The sequence below is a fragment of the Corvus moneduloides genome, chromosome W (assembly GCF_009650955.1).
Source record: "Corvus moneduloides isolate bCorMon1 chromosome W, bCorMon1.pri, whole genome shotgun sequence".
NCBI lineage: Eukaryota > Metazoa > Chordata > Aves > Passeriformes > Corvidae > Corvus > Corvus moneduloides.
This window is the reverse complement of record NC_045510.1, coordinates 4,953,947-4,979,428: the sequence shown is the minus strand read 5'-3', so window position 1 is coordinate 4,979,428 and position 25,482 is coordinate 4,953,947. Positions and strand designations below refer to the sequence as shown.

At 47.1% G+C, this 25,482-nt stretch overlaps 1 long non-coding RNA gene across 1 annotated transcript; it reads left to right on the top strand.

Moving 5' to 3' along the window:
- Window positions 1-270: 270 nt before the first annotated feature.
- On the top strand, window positions 271-3,445 carry LOC116437436. Its single transcript, XR_004237299.1, has 2 exons — window positions 271-812; window positions 2,691-3,445. It is a non-coding gene; the product is annotated as an uncharacterized LOC116437436 (long non-coding RNA).
- The last annotated feature ends 22,037 nt before the right edge of the window (window positions 3,446-25,482 follow it).

The window sequence follows — 25,482 nt, the reverse complement described above, 5'->3', positions numbered from 1 at the left end:
TGGACAGTATCTCCCAGGTTATCCATGACTGTGAGACATGTGCTGCGATCAAGCAGGCCAAGCGGGTGAAGCCCCTGTGGTACGGTGGGCGATGGTCCAAATACAAGTACGGGGAGGCCTGGCAGATTGATTACATCACACTGCCTCAAACGCGCCAAGGCAAGCGCTATGTGCTCACAATGGTAGAAGCCACCACTGGATGGCTGGAGACCTATCCTGTGCCTCATGCTACTGCCCGGAACACCATCCTGGGCCTGGAAAAGTGTTGAGAGTCTTTCTGAAGAATGGCTAAAAAGCAAAGGTCATGATGACATAGCGGGCTTAGTAAAGATGCAGACTTGGCAAGGATACTAAATCCTTGTGCAAGGAGTTGTATAAACAACAGGATGTGAGTCCAGATAAGTAAGCTGAAAGAAACCATATGGAAGAGAAAAAGATAAGACCACAGTGATCTCATGGAATAGCTCCCACCAATAAGGAGCTCAGCTTTTGCAATATGTATGAGCTAATTAGTAGTACTATAAGTATGTGTAGATTATTACAATAAACAAGACTTGCTGACCACAATGCCGTGAGGCTTGTCTCCCGCGACTCCACCCAACATCTGGCGCCCGAACAGAAGATGTTGCCTTATGCGATGGGGGAGTTGCGTTGGGTTCGGGTCCTGCAGCTAGAGGGACGGCGAAAGAGGTTGCGTACGGCAAAAACGCAGCACCCAGCCGCGTCGTGCCTATCACCTCCGCGCCCGAGCGACCGTACAGGCGGGCTCGCCGATACGTGCTGCCGAAGCCTGGAGAGCTAGCAACGGTACCGTAAGTATGGAAAGGCAAGCAGCATAGGAGCTTTTTAAAGCTCTTTTACTTAAGCGTAACTTTAAAGGAATTAATCTTGAGAAAGACCTCCCCGTTCTTTTAACGCATGCGCGCTCTTATAGTTTTTTCACTGACCCCCACTCCATTCATGAATTAAGTCAGTGGCGCGCGTATGGGGATGAACTTTGAGATCTTGTCTTAGATGATGATAAGCCAGCTAAAAAGATTTCTAAACTATGGAGAGTTGTCCACAATGAACTTTTAATGGTACAGGCAGAGAAAAAAGCGGCAGAAAAAATTAAAATTGCTCAGGATCGGAACCGTCATTACGGCGATCACAGTGCCTCTGTTTTCTCTGGCCCACCTAATCCCCCCACCTTTGCTACAGTTCAAATCCCGCCTGAGGCTCTTGCCTCTGAGTCGCCTTCCGCGCTTCCCCTCCCCCCACCTCCTACTCCTCCTACGCCTTCCTTGCTGCAGCCTGCTCTGCCACGGCCCTGCCCGCCGCTCGAGCCGGGTGGGGAGCTGCCGCAGCCTGCTCCGCCGCGGCCCCCCCCCCCCCCTCCCCCCCCCCCGCCGCTTGAGCCGGCTCGGGAGCCGCTGCAGCCTGCTCCTCCACCGCCCTTGCCTCACCCGTCTCCGCCGGACTGTTCTCGTTCGCGAAACCCCTTTGTTAGCCCTGAGCCTGTCCCTGGGGCAGAGTCTGACCTCGCGGAGGCCATGGCTAGGGGACATAGAGAACTCTGGGCTGCGGTTGCTCGTGACGGCTTACAAAAGGGTGATTCTGACATGCTAGCGGCTGCACAAGACAGCGTGGCGTTCCCTGTTTTATTTGTCCCGAATCCACAAGGAGGTGGCAGTATTGCGCAGGTGACTAATCTTAATTAGAAGCTGCGAGCTCAGCTCCGAGCAACGGTGGGGAATTACGGTGTAACCAGTGAACCAGTTAAACAGATGCTTGATTATATTTTTAACGCTTTTACCCTTCTTCCTGCTGACATTAAAGGCATTACTAAGCTTATGTATACCCCGCATCAGCGACTGCTTTTTGAAGCTCGCTGGAGGGAGGAAGCCGCTGTTACTGCTGCTGTCCCCAGGCCAGCGGCAGATCCCTTGACAGGTGTTACAGTGGCTGAGCTCATGGGTGAAGGGGATCACATGAGAGTAGAAGCTCAAGCGGCACTAGGACCTGCCAAGCTACGGGAAGCTATGGCAGTTGCTAAAAAAGCCATGGATAAGGTCCGAGCCCCAGGTGGGATCCCAATGTATATGAGCATCAAACAAGGCAGAGAGGAGTCTCTAGGCTCTTTTGTTGACAAAGTTATGGAAGCCATTTCAAAAGCTGGGGTTCAAGAGCATATGCATGACCCGTTGCTTAAGCAATGCCTTTTACAAAATGGCAATCAGGCCACCCGTGCCCTTATTACTTCCACCCCAGGGGATTGGACTGTCCAGCAACTTTTAGAAAAAGCTGCGACCATGCCCACTGGCTCGCAACTATTCTTAGCACAAGCCTTAGAAAAATTAGGTGAAGGGCTTAAAGAACAGGCTATCAGCTCTCAAAATCAGGTTATGGCAACCCTTGCTCCTCTCCAAGCGGCAGCAGCACGTCCTCGCCCAGCTCCAGGTGGCCCATGAAGTGTCATCGCTGTGAGACACCCGGTCACATCCGTCAGTCCTTGGAATACTCCTATTTTTGTCATACGCAAGAAGTCTGGTGCGTTTCGCCTTCTACATGACCTCCTGCAGTAAATCAACAGATGGAATTTATGAAGGCGCTACAACCTGGTCTCCCCAATCCGGCTATGTTGCCCCAAAACTGACCTCTTTTAATTATAGATCTCAAGGACTGCTTTTTTACTATTCCATTGCACCCAGATGACACCAAGCGCTTCGCCTTTACCTTACCTGCCCTGAATAAAGGAGAACCAGCCAGGCGATTTGAATGGACTGTATTGCCACAAGGGATGAAAAACTCACCTACTTTGTGCCAACTGTCCCCTATGGGTTCCAGCTAAATGGACTAAGCCTGTTGTCACTGATGAGCAACCCACAACAGAGGAAAGCGAGAAGAGTACAGAGGAAGATCTCACAAATCCTGCAGGAAGTTGAGCAACGGTTTCGCGTTACCTTCCTTGTGGAATCTGAACAGGAGATAGAGGATCATCTCCTTCCACATCTGCAGAGACACTTTTTACGCTTTTGCCAATCTGCTTGCTTTGCATGTAATTGTAGTGATCATAAGGCGTGGGTAAGATTGTTTTGCGGAGGTTGTAATTTACAGTGGTGGGTCCACCAGCGACATCTATCAGAAGGGTTTTGGTGTCAGTCTTGCAGTTTTCACTGGCACCGTGAGACGGCTCAAGGAGCATTAGTACAACTCACAGGCAAAAATATCATTGACAGTTTGCAATTAATTGAAAATCTTGAAGATCTGAGGCTAAGAGAACTAGCGTGGTCAGTACAGCATTTAGCAAAAAAGATCTTAGCAGATAGTTACTCTGTAGTTTTGCAATCCTCCTGCCAATTAAATATCGGGGTCCCCATTCAGTGGCAAGTTGAACCAAGAAAGTGGGATCATGTTTGCCGGCGGTTTAAGCATCGTGCTGCTAATCGCAGGCTCAGTAATGGGTCACAACCTTCCCTACCCTCCTAAGGTGTTTGACCCTAGAGATAATATCTGGGTTTCCTTGGCACGCGAATTGAACACCACAACATTCTGTGCCTCTTTAGCCACACCCAGTACTCCATTTTTAACATGCTTAATTAGAGTACCACTAACAAATAATACATGGCACAACTTTGTAATCGAGACCCAGAAGCAGTTCAAACCTATTTGGCAGTTGAATTCCACAAAAAATATTACTCATGGCCTACTAGACTATGATATCTGGGATGATAAACTCCCGGTGGGCCCTGAGCCACAAGAAATAGAACTAGTTGATTCCCTTAATGCTACAGCCTGTATCTATATCAATAGTTCACGCAATTTATGCCAAGAGGGCAGCCTTAGTGGCTGTCAAATGAATACATCCAGCCCCACCTTGATTAATCCTGTTGGCAATGCTTCACAGTGGGACTTAGAATGGTGCAACGTTACCGTGAGAAATCGATCTCTTGCAGCCCCTGGAACATTTTTCCCTCGAAAGTTACCCAGAGGGTTTTTCCTAATTTGTGGGAATCGTGCCTGGTCAGGTATCCCATCCAAGCCTGTAGGTGGGCCCTGTACCTTTGGCCAGCTGAGTCTTGCACTTCCACAGCACCATCCTAATGCTACACACCGAATACGATGGAAGAGGTCCTTAGCAGAAACTATAACATCTAAATGTGAGGATGACCTCATGTTATGGAGCAAATTAGAAGTGCTTTTTACCTCCCTTTTTGTTCCTGGTGCAGCTGCGGCACGAGCCCATCGTCACTTAGAAAAACTGACATGTTGGGTAGTTAAACAAGCAAACGGTACCAGCCGAGTGTTGTCTGAACTTGCAGAAGACCTGAGTTCAGTCCAGCATGCCCTGCTTCAGAATAGAGCAGCTATAGATTTTTTACTCTTAGCCCACGGCCATGGCTGTGAAGACTTTGAAGGAATGTGCTGCATGGATCTTGAGGATCATTCTAAGTCCATCCACGCCGAAATTAAGAATTTGATTGAACACTCCCAAAAAATAAAGAAAGATTCCGGATTTTTCGGATTAGAAGGACTTACAGAGTGGATGGGCTTAGAAGGATGGATGAAAAGTGTGATCAAATCTTTAATGCTATTGCTAATAATTGTTTTGCTTGGTTTACTTATGCTTAGCTGTATAATGTCATGTGTAAAAAAATTTAATTTTGAAGTCAGTCAATATGACTATGATCATGCAAAAAGAAAACGGGGGAAGTGTTGAGAGTCTTTCTGAAGAATGGCTAAAAAGCAAAGGTCATGATGACATAGCGGGCTTAGTAAAGATGCAGACTTGGCAAGGATACTAAATCCTTGTGCAAGGAGTTGTATAAACAACAGGATGTGAGTCCAGATAAGTAAGCTGAAAGAAACCATATGGAAGAGAAAAAGATAAGACCACAGTGACCTCATGGAATAGCTCCCACCAATAAGGAGCTCAGCTTTTGCAATATGTATGAGCTAATTAGTAGTACTATAAGTATGTGTAGATTATTACAATAAACGAGACTTGCTGACCACAATGCCGTGAGGCTTGTCTCCCGCGACTCCACCCAACAGAAAAGCAAGTCCTTTGGAGGCATGGCACCCCTGAGAGAATTGAATCTGACAATGGGACTCATTTTAAGAATAGCCTTATTAACACCTGGGCTAGAGAACATGGCATAGAGTGGGTGTACCACATCCCTTACCATGCACCAGCTGCAGGCAAAGTGGAACGGTGCAATGGATTGTTGAAAACCACCTTGAAGGCACTGGGTGGGGGAACTTTCAAAAATTGGGAACAGAATCTAGCAAAAGCCACCTGGTTAGTTAACACCCGAGGTTCCACCAATAGAGCTGGTCCAGCCCAATCTGAATCCCTGCATACAACAGATGGAGATAAGGTCCCAGTAGTGCATGTCAGAGGTCTGTTAGGAAAGACTGTGGATAAATTCTGCCTCGAGTACAGACAAACCCATCCGTGGGGTTGTCTTTGCTCAGGGACCTGGTTGCACATGGTGGGTAATGCAGAAAGATGGAACAACACGTTGTGTACCACAGGGAGATCTGATTGTTGTGTGAAAACCACCTGTAGTGTGAAATGCCAGTATACCCCTGCTTGCTGATTATCACTGTCACTGTTCGTATATAGCTGTGTATATATATATATATATATATATGTATTAATGTGTGTGTAGAATTGGAATATCTTAGTTTGGGCATTGAGCCAACAATATGGGATAAGGGGTGGAATGTCTTGGGGTGACGTTATGATGTGTATCCCATATCGCTGCCTATGCCCAGAAATTAATTTTTGTGCCTTTCTATGCCTCTAAACTGAGCCTGAAAGGGGGAAGGAAAAAACTGAGCAAAACTTTCTCAAAGCAGTTTGCAGCTCGTTCAAGGTTACAAAAAGATAGCAGGTTTTTTTTTCCCTAGCTGGGGCAGGGGAGGGAGGAAGCACCCGGCTTGTTTTTTTTCCAGTCAGTTTTTGGCCAGTTTTTCTTCTTGTTCTCGGGAGAGAGACTGAGAGTTGGACTTTGGATTTCCTTCTCTGGAATTCCGGATTTTTTCCCCTTTTCTACTGGACTGCTTGATTGCTGTAACATCAGAGCACATCGGGAGGACTTTCCACCGGGCACAGAGGGCCTGGCCCTGGCCCAAGCCCCAGCTCCGAGGAGACCAAAGGGAGGACTCGAACACTTTCCCAGGTTTTTTCCTCTACCGCGAAAGATTTTACCATCTAACATTATTTTCCTTCCCATGTGTTTGTTAAATAAATAGTTTTATCTTCTTCACTTTCCTTTGAGGAAAATTTATTTTTTCCCGAACCTGGTGGGGGAGGGGTGGTTGTGCCTTCTCTCAGAGGATATATATATATATTTCTAAATTTGCCCAAACTGGAACAGGGGCAAGCATAGTAAGACAGCCAATAGTACATGGTCCACCAATAGTGCGTGAGGGTAATGCAGGCCTTACACGATCTCCACAAATGAGGAATATTCCTCGAGGTAATTTGCATGGAGAGTTGCCTGAAGCAGCTTGGTAGTATGTAACATCATTATGATTCTAAACCGTCCAATTGCACCAAGCTGAAGCATTTCAAAATGTGGGGTTTGCGGGTGACACGTCTTGAGTACCCGGACAACATGGGTCATCCCAGCACCAAGTTCGTGTGCAATTAAAAAAGATACACGCTGGTGTCCTTATTGACCCCAGAATATCTATTTCTTGTGGCTCAAGGGCAACAGGGAGTCTGTGATCCCATATGTCAATTTCATGAAGGCACTTTTCCAGGTTACTGCTACAAGCACTTTTGGGAGCACAGCCATGGGCCTCTTGAACTATTAGAGATGGCTCCACTGATACTACAACCAAAAGTGTGAAAAGGTGATTGTGGTGTTGCAAGAGACACACAAAAAGATGATTGGTTCAAGGCTTGTGCAAGGGTTACCAACACGTTCCTTTCAGGCATCGGCGGTAACATGACAAATCCTTGCTCTGTCTTAGTCCAAAGCAGGACCATCCAACAAATGGTCCACACCATCATCATCTTCTGAAGGTTGCTTGTTGGTTTCATGATGATTGTTGATGTTGCCGATGCCTCAAATCAGGACAAACGCACCTTGCAGGTATCCACCACACACCGGTATCTGTGGAAACACAAGCATACCTGCGCCCCCAAGTGATGAGGTCCCATGGGCCTTCCCACTTGTTAGTGATTAAGTCTCATATCCATACCTTCTCTCAGGGTAGGTCTGTTTCACTCATAGACTGCAACGAAAGGAAATGATTCAAAAGCACAGGATTATTAGAATTTGGTGGCACTGTTAGATGATTAATTGTGTATAAGGCTTTTGCCAGCCGGCTCTGTGGGGTTTCTCCAGTCATTCCCCCTTTTTGTTTTTCCAAAACACATTTCAGATAACTGTGAGCATATTTGATAACAGCTTGACCAGTGGGAGAATGTGGAATACCAAGCTTGTGTGTCACACTCCACAGTTGCAAAAACTGCTGCGTCTTCTGTGAGACGTCGGCAAGGCCACTATCAGTTTTCAAAGAGGAAGGCATGCCTAAAACAGCGAAAGCCAGCCGCCAATGGGCAATAACATCACGACTCTTCTCTCCTGCATGAGCAGATGCCCACATAGCAGAGGAGAAGGTATCAATAGAAACATGCACATACTTGAGACGGCCAAATTCAGCAATATAGGTAACATCTGTCTGCCAAATTTGCAAAGCTTGTAGGCCTCTAGGGTTAGCGCCTGCTGGTAAAGGTGTGGCGAACCCCTGACAATCAGAGCAAGAACTAACAATGTCACGAGCCTCAGTAGGCATTAGCAAAAATTGCTTCTGCAAAGTATGCAAACTCTGGTGGAAGAAGTCGTGAGGCTTTGGCCTGTGCTATCTTGTAAGGTTGAGGCGCCATCCATGCGGGATTGGCTAATTTGTCAGCTCTGGCATTCCCTTCCACTATGAATCCTGGCAAATTGGTATGGCTCCTTATGTGCAAAATGCAATAAGGATGGATTCGGCTCTGAATTGCACACCACAAGGTTTTCGACAATGAAAAAAGGGCAGCGTTATTAACTTCTTTTAAAAGTGAACAATCAAGGTGTTGTGTAATATCTGCAACATAAGCAGAATCAGTAGCCAGATTCAATGGTACACTAGAAGAGTGCTGAAACGCCATGGCCGCAGCTCTTAATTCAATAAGCTGGGCAGAGCCTGACTCATGGCCTTTCAGCATCTGCCACCCAGATTCATCCCTCCAGGTGACAATGGCCTTTCCCGTTTTCCCTGATCCATCAGTAAAAACCATGAGTCCTTGCAATGGCACACGACTATTCTTTGGCCGCAAAGACAAGCTGGTTGACTTTGCCAATTGCAACAATTTGTGGCTGGGCAGATGATAAGCAATTTGTCCTAAAAAGTTTTGCACTGCACCTTTTAAGGGAGCACTGTTCGCAAAACACCATTCAAAATATTCTTGTTGAATGGGAAGTATAATCTTTGCAGGATCTTTGGCCATCAACTGCAGGCATCTTGGCATCTTTGCCGACATTTGATAATCAGTTGGGCAATCAGTTCAAACAGCGTAGGCGCCGTTTTCTTAGGTCTGTGAGGCAAAAAGACCCATTCCAAAATATGCAAAGGGTCAGGCCATTGATCATTCCATTGTCCAATGATGCCTGTAGGGTGGAAGTCTGGGGTAACAATAAACACAACGATATCAACAGTAAGGTCCACTCAGCGAACCTGACAGTTTGCAATATCCCGTTCTACCTGTTTTAGCACTTGTTCCGCCTCAGGGGTCAGTTCCGTTGGTGAGGTCAGGTCTGGGTCACCTTTAAGAATATTGAACAACAAGGATAATTGAGCAATGGTCAGACCCAGAGAGGGTCGCAACCAATTTATGGTTCCCAAAAGTTTCTGTGCATCATTTAAGGTCCGAATCAAATTTTCAAATTGAACATTTTGTGGCCGTACTGTTCGTTCAAGTATTTTCACTCCCAGATACTTCCATGGGGGTTGTCGTTGTATCTTTTCTGGAGCTACCTGCAAGCCATAATCTTGCAGTGCTCTAAGCAAATATGGCTGAATCTGTAACAGGTCTTTTCCATGGGAGTCGCTACCAGTATATCATTCATATAATGATAGCAATAGGCTGCAGGGAATTGTTCTCTAACTGTTGATAAGGCCTGCGCAACATACCATTGACAAACGGTGGGCTATCTTTCATACCTTGCAGCAACACTTTCCATTGATATCGTTTCACAGGCTCAGCATGATTGACAGATGGCACTGTAAACGCAAATTTTGAAACATTTTTTGGATGCAATGGAATGGTAAAAAAGCAATCTTTTAAATCAACAATCAATATATCCCATTCAGCAGGTATCATTGTGGGGAATTGGATTTCAGGCTGCAAAGCACCCATGCTCACTATTACTGCATTAATTCAGTATAAGTCATAGAGCAGCCTCCATTTCCCTGATTTCTTTTTGATCGCAAATACGGGTGTATTCCAAGGACTAGTAGATGGTTCAATGTGTCCCTGCTGTAATTGCTCTTGAACCAATTCGTGAAGGGCGGCTAATTGCTCTTTTGTCAGGGGCCACTGCTCTATCCAGATAGGCTGTTCAGTGAGCCACTGTAAAGGTAGCGTAGGGTGTTTTGCACCCTTCTGCACAGTGGCTCCAATCAAAATTTGTCCCCACTCTCACCCCCCAGGCTGTGAGAACATCTCATCCCCACAGATTGAGAGGTGCCACAGTGACGTAGGGATGGACTGTGGCCGTTTGTCCTTCTGGATTCCTGACTAATACAGGGTTGCTACTCAGGCAGCTTTGTGTAACGCCACCGAGGCCAGCAACGGCAGACCCCACTGGCGTTGTAGGCCACAAGAGTGGCCACACAGTAGTAGCTATGATAGTAACATCTGCTCCCATGTCTATTAGTCCCTTGATTCTTATATGTGATGGAGTGATACCTTGCATTGTCAAAGTGCAAACCATTTGTGGTGTCTGGTCTGATATGTTTTGAGTCCAATACACTTGAGGTGGTCCTGTTGATCCAAAGCCCTGGTGCCCTCGAGGTCTGGAGTCTGGTTTTGGGACACAAAAAGTACAAGTTCAGCAATATGAGTCTGAGCCGGTATGGTAACAGGAGGAGTAGGTGTTGACACCATAGCATATATTTGTCCTGTGTAATCAGCATCAATAACCCCTGGATGTACAAAAATACCTTGTAATGTTGCACTCGACCTCCCTATTAATAACGCGCTTAGTCCCTGCCCTATAGGTCCCTGTGCATCTAGGGGAACGTTATGTACTTGCAGCGAGTTTAAAGTTACTGTGTCGGAGGTGGAAACATCCATGCCAGCTGATCCTCTCGTCCTCCTGATGAGTCGGTCACATGGGCTTGTACAGGGCGTGCCCCCTGGGGAAGTGCTTGTGTCTGCACGGGCTTCCCCTTCGCGCTCTTCTTCCAGTTTCCCTGCTCTTTGAGAGGTTGCCCGTTCACATTTCACAGAAGCTGAAAGAAAATCCAGAGGTCCTGATCCAGGACCCAGAGACTCAAAAGATCCAGGAACCGTACCAACTTATAACTTGGGGATGTGGATACGCCAGTGTATCCACCCCTCAGGGATTGAGGTGGATCCCCAGCAAGTGGGTAAAACCCTATGTTACTTCCACAAAGGTCAAGGAGGTCAAAACTGCCTCCTGGAAAAAGATCCTGATTTTATTCCTCCATTTGAGCCCTTTGCACTGGATTTTGATGTTGATCCCCTAAGTTGTTATGCTGTTTGCACTCACATTTTGCACTATATTTTGTAAATCTTAGTCCTGATACCCCATACCATAGATGTCCTGACTAACCTCCTGAGTTTTCTCCCCTACCTGATGTCCTAGGAAGCCATATCAATGGCAACGTGGACTGTCTCACAGCCCTAAAACAAGCTTGAGGGGTTACACTGCATGAACTTTATATCTCTGTCTCGGTTTTGAAAGACAGGTGTCTGTTAAGGAAGGCAGAAGCCCCCCTTGAAGTGGCAGATATAACCCCTTTTCCCTCTAAGTTATTATATTTTGAAATCAAGGGCCTTTAGGCAAAGATGTGGGAAATAGGAATAACAGTTCTTTACTATATATATATATATATATGTATATAACCAGTCAAACAAAACAACAACTATGGCAGTAACAGCAAACACAAACCCAGTCCCAGCCTTCTTGGCTGTCAGGCTATTTCCCCTCGGGTGCAGTTCTGCTCGCAGCCGGCAGGGGCGCTGGCGGCTCCCAGTGAGCAGGGCAGGTGCGATGGTTCCCCCGCGGCTGCAGGGGGCGCTCCGGAGCGAGCTCGGGAAGCACACGGCACCAGTGCCCTGGGATCCCGGGAAGGGATGGAACAAAGGCTTCACAAACCCCTGGGCAGCCGATCCCGGACTCTCAGGAACAACAGGCTGGAACAGCAGACTGGAACGGCAGGCTGGAGCGGCAGGCTAGAACGGCAGGCTGGAGCGGCAGGGACGAACACAGATCCCGGGTGGCAGACGAGATGTATCCAGATGGGAAAACCCCACGGAGGCCCAGGCAGGCAGGGCGAGCAGGGCTACAGCGTAGCGAAAGCTCGAAGCAGCAGCGGGGCAGGGCAGCCACAGCCCGACCTCCAGCAGGGCAGGGAAAGCGGCTTTTGGGGTCCCGGCGTTGTTTCCAGCAGGAAGAAAGAACGGCCGAAAGAAAGAAGCAGCAGCTCCTTTCTCTGCAGCTCCTCTCTCCGGACGCTCAGAGCGAACTGACCCCACACCCAGGTGTAGACAAAGGAGTAGCCAGGCCCGCCCCACCCCCCTTTTTGTCTTTCTTAAGTACAGCTATTTGTCCCCTAGCAACATGCATATGGGAGAAAATTCCTTTAACAGGAAAAAACTAAAACTAAACTAAAACCCCAACATTATCCACCCCGAATTTTTTCCCATACTAACATGTTACATGAAACTTAACTTTTTTAACCATATAAATCTATGCATCACCCAAATTATATACAAATACACATGCTGATACTGATACAAGTACAGAGCCATGGGTAGTTCACCCTAAAACAAGGTCCCCTTGAGGTATGCATCGGGTCTCGCCATCCTTTTGCATCACCCACCAGGTGCAACCCGGTCCCTGAGCAAAAACGACCCCACGGATGGGTTTGTCTTTGCTCAAGGCAGACTTTACCCAAACAGTTTTTCCAAGCATACCTCTCATGTGCACCACTGGAACCTAATCCCCGTCTGTTGTTTGTAGGGGTTCGGATTGGGCAGGGCCTGCTCGGCTGGTGGAGCCTCGAGTGTTAACTAACCAGGTGGGTCTTGCTAAATGCACCTCCCAGTTTTTGAAAGTCCCCCCACCCAGTGCCTTCAAGGTGGTTTTAAGCAGTCCATTACACTGCTCAACCTTCCCAGCTGCTGGTGCATGGTAAGGGATGTGGTACACCCACTCTATGCCATGTTCTCTAGCCCAGGTGTTGATAAGGCTGTTCTTGAAATGAGTCCCATTGTCAGACTCGATTCTCTCAGGGGTGCCATGCCTCCAAAGGACTTGCTTTTCCGGGCCCAGGATGGTGTTCCGGGCAGTAGCATGAGGCACAGGGTAGGTCTCCAGCCATCCAGTGGTGGCTTCTACCATTGTGAGCACATAGCGCTTGCCTTGGCGGGTTTGAGGCAGTGTGATGTAATCAATCTGCCAGGCCTCCCCATACTTGTATTTGGACCATTGCCCACCATACCACAGGGGCTTCACCTGCTTGGCCTGCTTGATCACAGCGCATGTCTCACAGTCATGGATAACCTTGGAGATACTGTCCATGGTTAGATCCACCCCTTGGTCTCGTGCCCACTTATAGGTGGCATCTCTGCCCTGATGACCTGAGGCATCATGGGCCCATCGAGCTAGGAACAGCTCTCCTTTATGTTGCCAATCCAAGTCTATCTGGGACACCTCTATTTTCACAGCCTGATCTACCTGTTTGTTGTTATGATGTTCTTCATTAGCCCGGCTCTTGGGGATGTGAGCATCTACATGACGGACCTTCACGGATAGCTTCTCTACCCGAGTGGCAATGCCTTTCCACTCTTCAGCAGCCCAGATTGGTTTTCCTCTGCGCTGCCAGTTTGCCTTATTCCACCTTTCCAGCCAACCCCACAGAGCATTGGCTACCATCCATGAATCAGTGTAGAGGTAGAGCTTTGGCCACTTCTCTCTTTCAGCTATGTCCAGAGCTAATTGGACAGCTTTGAGCTCAGCAAATTGGCCCGATCCACCTTCTCCTTCAGTAGCCTGTGCAACTTGTCGTGTGGGGCTCCATACAGCGGCTTTCCATTTCCGGCTAGCGCCTACAATTCGGCAGGAACCATCAGTGAAGAGGGCGTATTGTCTTTCACTCTCTGGTAGCTCGTTATATGGTGGGGCTTCTTCGGCACATGTCACCCGCTCCTCTTCTTCTTCAGAAGATTACCCAAAAGTCTCACCTTCCGGCCAGTTCATAATTATTTCCAAGATCCCAGGGTGACGTGGATTTCCAATTCGGGCGCGCTGCGTGATGAGGGCGATCCATTTGCTCCAAGTAGCGTCGGTGGCGTGATGCGTGGAGGGAACCTTTCCTTTGAACATCCAACCCAGCACCGGTAGTTGGGATGCCAGGAGGAGTTGTGCCTCTGTGCCGATTACTTCTGAGGCAGCCTGGACTCCTTCATAGGCTGCCAAGATTTCCTTCTCTGTGGGAGTGTAGTTGGCTTCAGACCCTCTGTAGCTTTGGCTCCAGAATCCCAGTGGTCGGCCCCGAGTCTCACCAGGCACCTTCTGCCAGAGGCTCCAGGATAGACCATGGCTCCCGGCTGCAGAGTAGAGCACGTTCTTCACCTCTGGTCCTGTCCTGACTGGGCCAAGGGCTACGGCGTGAGCAATTTCCTGTTTGATCTGCGCGAAGGCTTGCTGCTGTTCAGGGCCCCAGTGGAAATCATTCTTCTTGCGGGTAACCAGGTAGAGAGGACTCACGATCTGGCTATACTCGGGAATGTGCATCCTCCAGAAACCTATAGCGCCTAGGAAAGCTTGTGTTTCCTTCTTGTTGGTTGGTGGAGACATTGCTGTGATCTTATTGATGACCTCAGTGGGAATCTGACGTCGTCCATCTTGCCACTTTACTCCCAGGAACTGGATCTCTCGGGCAGGTCCCTTGACCTTGCTCTTCTTGATGGCAAAACCAGCTTCCAGGAGAATTTGAATTATTCTCTCTCCTTTCTCAAACACTTCTGTTGTGGTGTTCCCCCACACAATGATGTCATCAATGTACTGCAGATGTTCTGGAGCCTCACCCTTTTCTAGTGAAGTCTGGATTAGTCCATGACAGATGGTGGGACTGTGCTTCCACCCCTGGGGCAGTCGGTTCCAGGTGTACCGCACACCCCTCCAGGTGAAGGCAAACTGAGGCCTGTACTCTGCTGCCAGAGGAATGGAGAAAAATGCATTGGCAATGTCAATAGTGGCGTACCACTTCGCTGCTTTGGACTCCAGCTCGTACTGGAGCTCCAACATGTCCGGCACGGCAGCGCTCAGCGGTGGAGTCACTTCATTCAGGGCACAATAGTCCACAGTCAATCTCCATTCCCCGTCAGACTTGCGCACAGGCCAGATGGGGCTGTTGAAGGGTGAGTGGGTCTTGCTGACCACCCCTTGACTCTCCAGCTCACGGATCATCTTGTGGATGGGGGTCACAGCATCTCGATTTGTCCGATACTGCCGGCGATGCACTGTCGAGGTGGCAATTGGCACTCGTTGCTCTTCCACTTTCAGGAGCCCAACTGCAGAAGGATTCTCTGATAGTCCAGGCAGGGTGTTCAATTGCCTAATGCCCTCTGCCTCCACAGCAGCTATTCCAAATGCCCACCTGAGTCCTTTTGGGTCTTTGTAATAGCCATTCCGGAGGAAGTCTATGCCCAGAATACACGGGGCCTCTGGGCCGGTCACAATCGGATGCTTTTGCCACTCCTTCCCAGTCAGGCTCACCTCAGCTTCCAAAAGGGTCAACTGCTGTGATCCCCCGGTCACCCCAGCGATGGATACAGGTTCTGCCCCCATGTGTCCCGATGGCATTAAAGTACACTGTGCCCCAGTATCAACCAATGCATCACATTTTTGTGGCTCTGATGTGCCAGGCCATCGAATCCACACCGTCCAGAAAACTCGGTTCTCCCGTGCCTCTTCCTGGCTAGAGGCAGGGCCCCTCTAGCCCTGGTTATCGTTCTTTCCCTGGGCGTACATGCTCGAGGTACCTTCAAGGGGATCCGACATATCATCCTCCCTTCTGTAATACCTGGCAGCTCTGTCACGGGAGGCTGAGGCTACCTTCACCTTAGGGGAACCCCCTCGGTTAGTGCCTCCCTCCTTGAGTTCACGCACCTGCGCTGCCAGGACAGAGGTGGGTTTCCCATCCCACCTTTTCATGTCTTCCCCATGCTCACACAGGAAAAACCACAGCTCAGCTCGTGGGGTGTACCCTCTCTCTCTAGCAGGGGGACGACGGGCTCTGACTTGGGGGCCTGTGACTCGCACTGGTGCCACACTGACCCTCCTCATCTCCTCCGTCATCTCCTCCCTCATTTCCTTCCTCATCTCCTTCATCTCCTCTTTGAGGTCCTGGACCACAGCAGAGACATGAGCTTTCAGCGGGCCATTGATCGTGCTGTCATAATGCCTGAGCTTGTTGGCAACAGAGCCCACTGTTTCTCGGGTATTGTCAGCATCAATCGTTGCAATGAAGGTGGTTCCCGGTGAGCAGGGCAGGTGCGATGGTTCCCCCGCGGCTGCAGGGGGCGCTCTGGAGCGAGCTCGGGAAGCACACGACACCAGTGCCCTGGGATCCCGGGAAGGGTGGAACAAAGGCTTCACAAACCCCTGGGCAGCCGATCCTGGACTCTCAGGAACAGCAGGCTGGAACGGCAGGCTGGAACGGCAGGCTGGAGTGGCAGGCTAGAACGGCAGGCTGGAGCGGCAGGGACGAACACAAATCCCGGGTGGCAGACGAGATGTATCCAGATGGGAAAACCCCACGGAGGCCCAGGCAGGCAGGGCGAGCAGGGCTACAGCGTAGCGAAAGCTCGAAGCAGCAGCGGGGCAGGGCACCCACAGCCCGGCTTCCAGCAGGGCAGGGAAAGCGGCTTTTGGGGTCCCGGCGTTGTTTCCAGCAGGAAGAAAGAACGGCCGAAAGAAAGAAGCAGCAGCTCCTTTCTCTGCAGCTCCTCTCTCCGGACGCTCAGAGCGAACTGACCCCACACCCAGGTGTAGACAAAGGAGTAGCCAGGCCCACCCCACCCCCCTTTTTGTCTTTCTTAAGTACAGCTATTTGTCCCCTAGCAACATGCATATGGGAGAAAATTCCTTTAACAGGAAAAAAACTAAAACTAAACTAAAACCCCAACAATCTCGCAGTCAAATCATTCCACGCCTCCATATGGAGACCAGAACTAAATCAACCATCTGAAAGAAGAACTTGGGGACTTGTTTAGGGACATCCTGGGTAGTAGTGGGTTATAGGGACGGTGGATTTTGATTATGTTTTGCACTGTTGTTTTATTACTGTTTTGTACACTTTAAGTTACTCAGGGTCACAGCCCAGCTTTAAAGAAAAAAAAAAAAAGGGGAATTTTTGCTGCCTGCCTGACGGGCCGCCCAGCCTTGGGACCTGCCCAGGCATGTCTGGACTTGTCTCTGCCATGTGCTCTGAAGCCCCTTTGTTCTGATGCCTTTTCCTGGTCTTAAAATCAAGAGTCATACACGGTTAGAAGGGGAAAAGGGATTTTACCTTGGTATTTATTTTAAGGATCCTTAGGTGCACACGTCCAGGTCATATGCATCGAAATGCACCCCACAAAATGCCCACCCAAAAAGATCATATATATATAACATTATAGGTTTTACTAATTAGCATATCTATCAAAGATTCCCCAATGATAGGCTTGAGTGAGCCCCCCTCCCCAAGGAGCCTTCCCCTGGATGGTTCTATCTTAGTTTACAGAATGTGTTCCGGAGAGGACCTTGGGGTCTGGGGCACACTGATCCCTAGCTACGAAGCTTCTAAAATGTTTAGTCTCTTAGCTTGACAAACAAGTCCAAGAATGTAGGCAAAAAGCACTAAGAATACAGAAGTTGTAAAAAGGTATAACAGGGGTATAAAAGAAAAGGCAAAAAATCTTCATGGCATCAGTTCCAAGCGTGAGTAGAATTTGAAAGTAGCACAGACTCCCCCGAAACAGAGTCCAATTGACTGGTTACCATGGGTCCACCCTCTGCTCTCCCCTTTCCCCTCCCCCAAATAAAGGTGGCCGATAGCAGCTCGTCCGCTCCATTTCTCCTGCTTCTCCCTTCTGTGAACAGATTCTCTAGTCCCTCCCGGGATGGGAGGAATAAAGAAAACAGGAATACAGCCATGGAGTGTGGGCTATATTTCTACCTCTGCTTCTGCTTTTGATGATAGCCTAACAGCTACCACTTGCTGCATTTCGGAGCCCCTGAGCCACCGGATCGCCCGTGCCGTCTCACCAGGCAGCTCGAGGCATTCCAGGGCATAGAACGGTGAGTCTGCCAACTGAGTGAGCAGTGAATTCTAGTCAGACACGTGTTCTGGGGCAGTGTTTGCGTCAGCCCACGCAGGGGAAAATGCCGTTCATGCCATCAAGCACTTTCTCCTTGCCTTTGCCACCCTGGGAGTCCCTGAAAAAGTCAAAACAGATAATGGGCCCGCCTACACCTCCTGTAAGTTGAAAGATTTCTTCAACCAATGGGGGGTAAAACACAAGAAAGGCATATCCGGTAATCCCACAGGACAATCCATGGTAGAAAGGACCCACCAAACCCTCAAAAGAGTCCTTTATCAGCAGCGGAGAGAAACAGAAATTCTGTCTCCTGTCGAAAGACTCTGTAAGCTCTGTAAGGCTCTCTACATCATTAACTTCCTAAATGGTACCTCATAAAAGCCTGACCCCCCAATACTCCACCACTTCTCAAATTCAACCCAAGCTAAGCTCACAGAGAAACCACCAGTGCTGGTGAAGGACCTAGAATCACACCAGGTCTCTGGGCCTTTCCAATTGATTACCTGGGGGAGAGGCTACACCTGTGTTCAACTACCATCTGGTCCGAAGTGGTTCCCAGGAAAAAATATAAAACCATACCTAGGCCCTACAAACCCCACTCCCACAAACACCGCTCCCACAAACACCAACAAGAACTCTCCTGAGTCAAATACAGGACCTCCCCAAAACCAGACCATTTCTGCATGGAGATGGAGACGTCGCCGAATGACTGCAAACCAGAGACAAGATCGTCCCACCACACGGCAGCAGACAAAACAGAAAGCTGAACAAGATGCTACGGCAGAAGTCAAGCCGTAGGCCAGACACAGCCTGAAAACATTGATCCCCAGTCTATATATTACCACACCTTTTTTACCCCAAAATATCCCCCTCCCTCAACCCTTGTCAAACCTCCTTAAATCCTAAAACCCTCCCCTCTCACCACAAAGGTAACAAATCTTGTTTATATTCCCTCTCAGAAGCCCCATCCCTGTCCAAAGATGAAATTTATCTATGTTGATGCTGTCCTCATCGCTGCCTGGTCGCTCTTCGCCATACCACATGCCTTCAGCTGGCTTGTCCCACAGCCTAGCCATAATATTTGGGTGACCCTAGCAAAGACACTCAAGACAATCTGTGCCTGTCGATGGGCAGCGTAGACAATCCACTCTCTACATGTCTGGTAGGAATTCCTCTAGTAGCAGATGATTGGCCCATCACTAACTCAGAGCTCCTCGGTGCCACAGGTAAGAGGCCCAACCCAGTAGACACTTGGGATGAGTGGACAAAGATTCTGCCAAATGCTTGATATGAACCCCAAGAATTGAACCTGCTGGGGTTCTCCAAAGCAACATATTGTGTCAAATTTTATTTTAGGCATCAAAGCCAACTTTGGCCAGGAATTGACCAGGCAAAAAACACATACAGAAAAGACATATCACCAATTAACAAAGCGTATAATAGTAAGGATTGGTGCAACTACACCAGTCACGCACTCTCTGTGTCCACTCTCCACCCCAAAGTGTTACCCCGGGGGGTGTTTCTTGTCTGTGGTGACAGAGTATGGGCTGGAATCCCCTCACGTCTCCCAGGAGATCCCTGTAGCCTTGGCAAGCTTTCTACCCTCACCCCAAATATCATATTATTACATTACTGGAGACTAACAAACGTATCCACACACCAAAAGAGATACTTTGCTGAATTTGATGATAATTGCGACAGCTGCATTTACAATTCGAATAGGGTAGAGCGAATCGCAGCTTCCGTGTTCACTCCTTGGTTAGCTGCACTCGAAGCCCTTGGGGATATCAATCACCTAGGGTGTTGGCTAAGCAAGCAGGCCAATGTGACATCTGCTGCCTTGAGCGATCTTTTAAAGGATGAGGAGACTACCAGATGCAACCCTACAGAATCGAGCAGCAATTGACTACCTACTGCTTGCCCATGGACATGGCTGCCAAGACTTTGAAGGGATGTGCTGCTTCAATCTTTCTTTGCACTCAACATCCATCCAGGCAAACATCCAGAAACTACAAGGACTAGTAAAAGACCTAAAAGTAGATAAGAGCCTAGACTGGGTTGATGAACTTTTTGGACGATGGGGAATAACGGGATGGATTGCATCTTTAGCTAAGGGTGTTTTGTGGGTATTCTTTGTAATTCTTATCGTGTTACTTATGTTCTCATGCCTCCTATGTTGCTGCAGAAGAGCTGCTGGAGATGCCTTTTTAATAAATACAGAAGGGGGAGTTGTAGGGTATGACCAGCCTCTGCCCTGGAGAGAGGCCTGCTGAGATAGGGAGATTGCACAACCTCCCAGCAGAATCCCCCTGGAAAAGGCAGCCACCTTTTAGTTACGACAAGAGAGGACACAGACCCATGATCCTCTTGGAGAACCTATGCAGATCCTTTGTAACCCATTGGCCTTTACCCTCTCACACCCACCCCCTGTACCCCTATAAGATCTAGCCCTCTGCCCCTGTGGGATCAGGGAGAACTCGTCCCTAGCCTCCCCTTCACGGGGTGCGGACTAATAAAGCTGCCTCATGCGGAACTGCTACATGGGCCTCGCATCTCTCTCCTCCTGGTCTGGCCTGGGGTTTGCCTCGCAGGACAAGAGCCGAAATCACTCCCGCTGAATCACTAAAGAGCTGATAGCCTGCTGAGACAGGCACCCCCTGCAAAGGCAGCCGAGGGATCGCTGCAGACCTCTGAGGGACTGTTCCTTGCTGGACACTCTCTCTGGAGCTGTCACGGCTTCCTGGGTCTGAGCCACAGACCCCATCCTGGCTGCTTCAGCGAGGTACACTGACTACAGTCTTGGAGGTAATCGAGTCAAACCCATTACCAGCAGGAACTTCAGCGCAAAAGGCTGAGCTGACAGCCCTCACTTGAGCATTAGAACTGGCAAAGGGAAAGAAAGTTATTTGGACTGATTCCAAATACGCTTATGGCATTGTTCATGCCCATGGAGACATATGGAGAGAAAGAGGACTCCTGACTGCACAAAAGAAGATTGTCAAATATGCAACCGAAATCCTTAGGCTCCTCAAGGCAATGAAACTCCCATTGCAAGTGGCAATTATACATTGCCGAGGGCACTCCAAAGGTAACACCCTCCTGGAAGCAGGTAACAAATTTGCAGATTATGAAGCTAAAATCGCTGCTGAAAAAAATGAACTAATTGTGGCAGATTTAATACCTACTATAGTATCAACTAAGCAGCCTGTAAAATATCAACCCTCTGATTATAAATGGATTAATGAAAATAAAGAAAAACTTTTAGAGAATGGTTGGGGACAATTAGAAACAGGTCAACTAATAATACCAGAAAAGTCAATGAGACATTATGTAAAATCTGAACATGATAAGACCTACTGGGGAGCAGAACCCTTACACCAATACCTAAGGGAACGAATTGCAGGCCCAGGCTTGCAAGACGTTGTTAAAGAAATAACATCACGATGTGTGACTTGTTTGAAGAATAATCCAAATACAACAGTTAGGCTAGAACAAGGGGTTATTAGCAGAGGAGCTTTTCCTGGAGACTTGTGGCAGATAGATTTTTCTGAACTCTCAAGAAAGGGGGGTTTTCAATATTTGCTGGTACTTACTGATACTTTCTCTGGGTGGCCAGAAGCATTCCCTTGTAGGACAAATAAAGCTAGAGAAGTAATAAAAGTACTGTTGAATGAGATCATACCTAGATTTGGTGTACCTAGGGAAATATCCTCTGACAGACGATCACACTTTTGTGCACAAATTGTACAAGCTGTCAGCAAGGCCTTGGGAATTGAGTGACAACTCCATACTCCTTACAGGCCACAAGCTAGTGGTCAAGTAGAGGAAATGAACCACATGCTTAAACAACAAATAGCTAAGATCTGTCAGGAGACAAATTTGTACTGGTACCAGGCATTACCCATTGCCCTCATCAGAATCAAGGTAGAGCCAACGTCAAAAGATTAGCCCATTTGAAATCTTGTATGGTAGACCTTATGGGTTAAATGCCACTCATGATGAAAACCTGACCCAGGTTGGTAATCAATATATTTATGAATACTTAAAAACCATTAACGCTCAGTTGCATCAGAAGTATAACACTGTATTTGAAAACCAACCTAAGCAACCAGATCATAAATTACACACAATTGATACTGGTGACTGGGTGTATGTTAAGAATTTTTCAGGTGATCCTCTACAGGAGAAGTGGGATGGACCATTCCAAGTCCTCCTGACAACCTTCACTGCAATTAGTGTGAGAAAAAAACCCTACCTGGATTCATTATATCCAAGTGAAGAACTCTCCTGTTGCACCTTGGACAGTAACAACCACTGATAATGATGGACTGAAGCTGAAACTCAGCTGTAAATCATGAATACTTTGTTATGCTTTGCTGCTTTTTGGCAGATTGTAGTAACTTTTGATGTAAATAAGTATGTAGCTTTGCTTGAGGCAATAGCCAATCATACTGGAGTAAGAGACTGTTGGCTGTGTGGAGAGGTACAACAATTACCATTGTTAAGGGTGATGCCTTTTCCTGGTCTTAAAATCAAGAATCATACACAGTTAGAAGGGAAAAAGGGATTTTACCTCTGTATTTATTTTAAGGATCCTTAGATGCACTACATCCAGGTGGAATGCACCCAAATGCACACCCACAAAAGATCTGGTATAACATTATAGGTCTTACTAATTAGCATATCTATCAAAAATTCCCCAATGAGAGGCTCGAGCGAGCCCCCCTCCCCAAGGAACCTTCCCCTGGATGGTTCTATCTTAGTTTACAGAATGTGTTCTGGAGAGGACCTTGGTGTCTCGGGCATTCTGATCCCTAACTACGAAGCTTCTAAAATGTTTAGCCTCCTAACTTGACAAACAAGCCCAAGAACGTAGGCAAAAAGCACTAAGAATACAGAAGTTGTAAAAAGGTATAAAAGGGGTATAAAAGAAAAGGTAAAAAGCACTAAGAATACAGAAGTTGTAAAAAGGTATAAAAGGGGTATAAAAGAAAAGGCAAAAAATCATCATGGCATCAAGGGTACCTGTAGGTTTCGGATGGGTTCGGACGGATGGAGACGAGAGATCTCTATAGGCAGGTCTTGGGACACAGGCGGTTTATTGCAAAGGACGTGGGTATTGGGGCACTGCTCAGAGCTGCCAGACTCAGCTCTGAGCAGGCCCAAGAGAGCAAGAGAGTAAACGGGTGAGAGAGAGAGAGAGCGTAAGAGCAAGAGTGGAAGTAAGAGCAGGAGTGGAAGTGTGAGCAAGAGTGTCTGAAGTCCTGGTTACAATACAATAAATCATCTTCTGTACTGAATATTCTAATTGTCACTAACCAATCTAATACAAGATACAAATCCTATAGCATTTACATACAGCCTATAAGAGTTCTTATATTACCATAGAGTGTTACATCTTAACTTCTAAAAACTACTCTTTGGACCCCTTCTGCTGAGCTAGTAGGGTCTGCTCTGACCCTTGGACCTGCTTGCAAGCAGAGGGTATTGTTCAATCAAGAGGGGATAACCTTCAGTTGGCCATACCATTGTTTTCCAGTTGTTCAGTAACTAAGACTTGGTATTTCAAAAGTGGCTTTCATTTCGATGTCGCCTGTAGTTTTCATATTCCCAAAATCTTTTGTCAGGCAATCATATTTATAAGGCTTTCCTGTTTCATCTTCCCCAACAGGTACCCTCTAGTAATTGGACTGAATTAAGCCCGTATACCTTGTATAATAGTAATACACAATGCAAACAAACAGGTTCACCTTTAGGAAGACCACTTTTTCAGTTATCACTCATCAATCAATCCATTATGTATGTAGAGTCAAACTTTACAGGACCAAACTTTGGCCAGTTTAATAACACTACCAATTGGACCAGAATTACCGCCATTCTACCAAACACGTCAGATGTAAATTCACCACCTACCTCACCAGATTTTAAAGTTCAATTTGCTCAATGGCATGACTATTTGTTTGCAAGACATACTAACAATTCCAAAATGAGCATCACAACTAGTTGTGATTTGCCAGATGGCTTTTGGTGGTTGTGGGGAAATGGAATAGCCCTTAAGCAACTACCTGGAAATTGGACAGGTCAGTGTACTATGGGGTATCTCGTCCCACCTATACAAGTTATAAATCATACTAGTTTAATTACAGGAATCCTTAGAGGAATTTGGAGAAACCGATTTAGTCGAAGTATACCTTCTAATCCTCTGACTAGATATAATACAGGCTTTCACAGCTTTGTCAGAGCTTTATTCCCAACTTTAGGAATTGTACACTTAGAAAAAGCAATCGTGAACATCTCAGCAGAGATGGAAATAATTACAAACTCAACGGCAGATGCCATTGGACGGTTGCAAACAGAAATTAATTCTTTAAAAGTAGTATTTCAAAACCGTATGGTATTAGATATGATCACAGCACAAATGGGAGGAGTCTGCATGTTGATAAATAGCAGTTGTTGTACTTATATAAATCAATGAGGGAAAATAACAACAGATATACATACAATCTGGCAACATGCAAAGATACTCCATGAAGTAACAAAGGAGGATACATCTTGATCAACTTACTTATGGGAGACACATTTTGGCTCCCTAATCTAAACTGGTTGAAACAATTATTCTTAGGAATCTTGTTGTTAGGAATAATCATTTTGTGTGTATGCATATTTAGTCAGTGCTTTTTGTGGTGCTGTCAGCGAACCACAATGTCTTATGATGATTGGAAGAAATATAAATTGAGACATAGAGTAGAAAGAGGAACCTATTTCCAGAGAATAAACACACAATAATTTGTGAAAGAATTCACAAAAGTAAAAAGAAAGGGGGGATTTGAAACCTAAGTGGTATGTAACAAAAGGCTAACCACAAATAACATTGTAACAAGATGTTCAGGTAAAGCAAGCAAGATAGCAGAACAAGCATGATAGCAAAGCAAGTGAGATAACATGCGCCATCAAAAGCAAGATAGCAAGTTGTAACGGAATTTGCAAACTGCAAAATTAGCTAAAAATAAGTTAGACTGAAAAACTAGAAGCACCAGGCATGCACTGAAGACAGAGGTTAAAAGTTCAAACGTGAGGAAGACTATACAAGTCTTCATCAAAAGGCCTCCAGAAGACTGACAATCACCACAGAAGGAACTGACGCATGCGCGGAAGCAACAAACTGTTGTAAAACCATGACAGAGCTTTATGCAAATATGAGTATGAATTGCCAGAGATCTGCCGGGATGAACCGCGCTTCTCATAGAGATATGATGGAACTCCGCTTATTCTATTGTCAGACCCATAGTTATACTCTAATTCCCCAAGCACGCATAAGCAAGCTTCATACTATTAGGTTACAGCTACTGTTCACGTGGCCTTTAATAGCAAGCGATTGGTTACAGATTAATATGCATGCGACTAACTAACATAAGTCTTTCTCTTTCTATGGTCAGCATCCCCCTCCCCAACATTCTGTCGGCTTGCCACATCAGCATTGCTCCTCTCTTTTTTCCCTAGTCAAGGACAGTTCACTAATATAGCTTGGATTGTGCACGTATACATGTCCCTGTTCACTCAGCCATTTCTCTACAAGTATGCTAATGCTATGTGGTAATTGTGACCTTGTGTGGAAGGACTTTTAAAATGCAAGTGAAGGCTAAAGAAGATGGAGTGAGTTTTTGGCAGAGAGATCCCCCTCACTGCCAGTGCTGAACAAACACCTGCCCTGTAGCCGTCTGACTATAGAGTTTTATTTTCTTGCTCAGTTTTGGGCATCAACCCTTCATGAAGAACTAACTTCTTTTTTGCCACTCTTTGTTGTGCCATTTTCCCAGATTCCTCTGAGCAACATGAAGTGATTTTTGTTATGGTTTTTATCTCTTTTCACCCTGGTTATGCCTTGC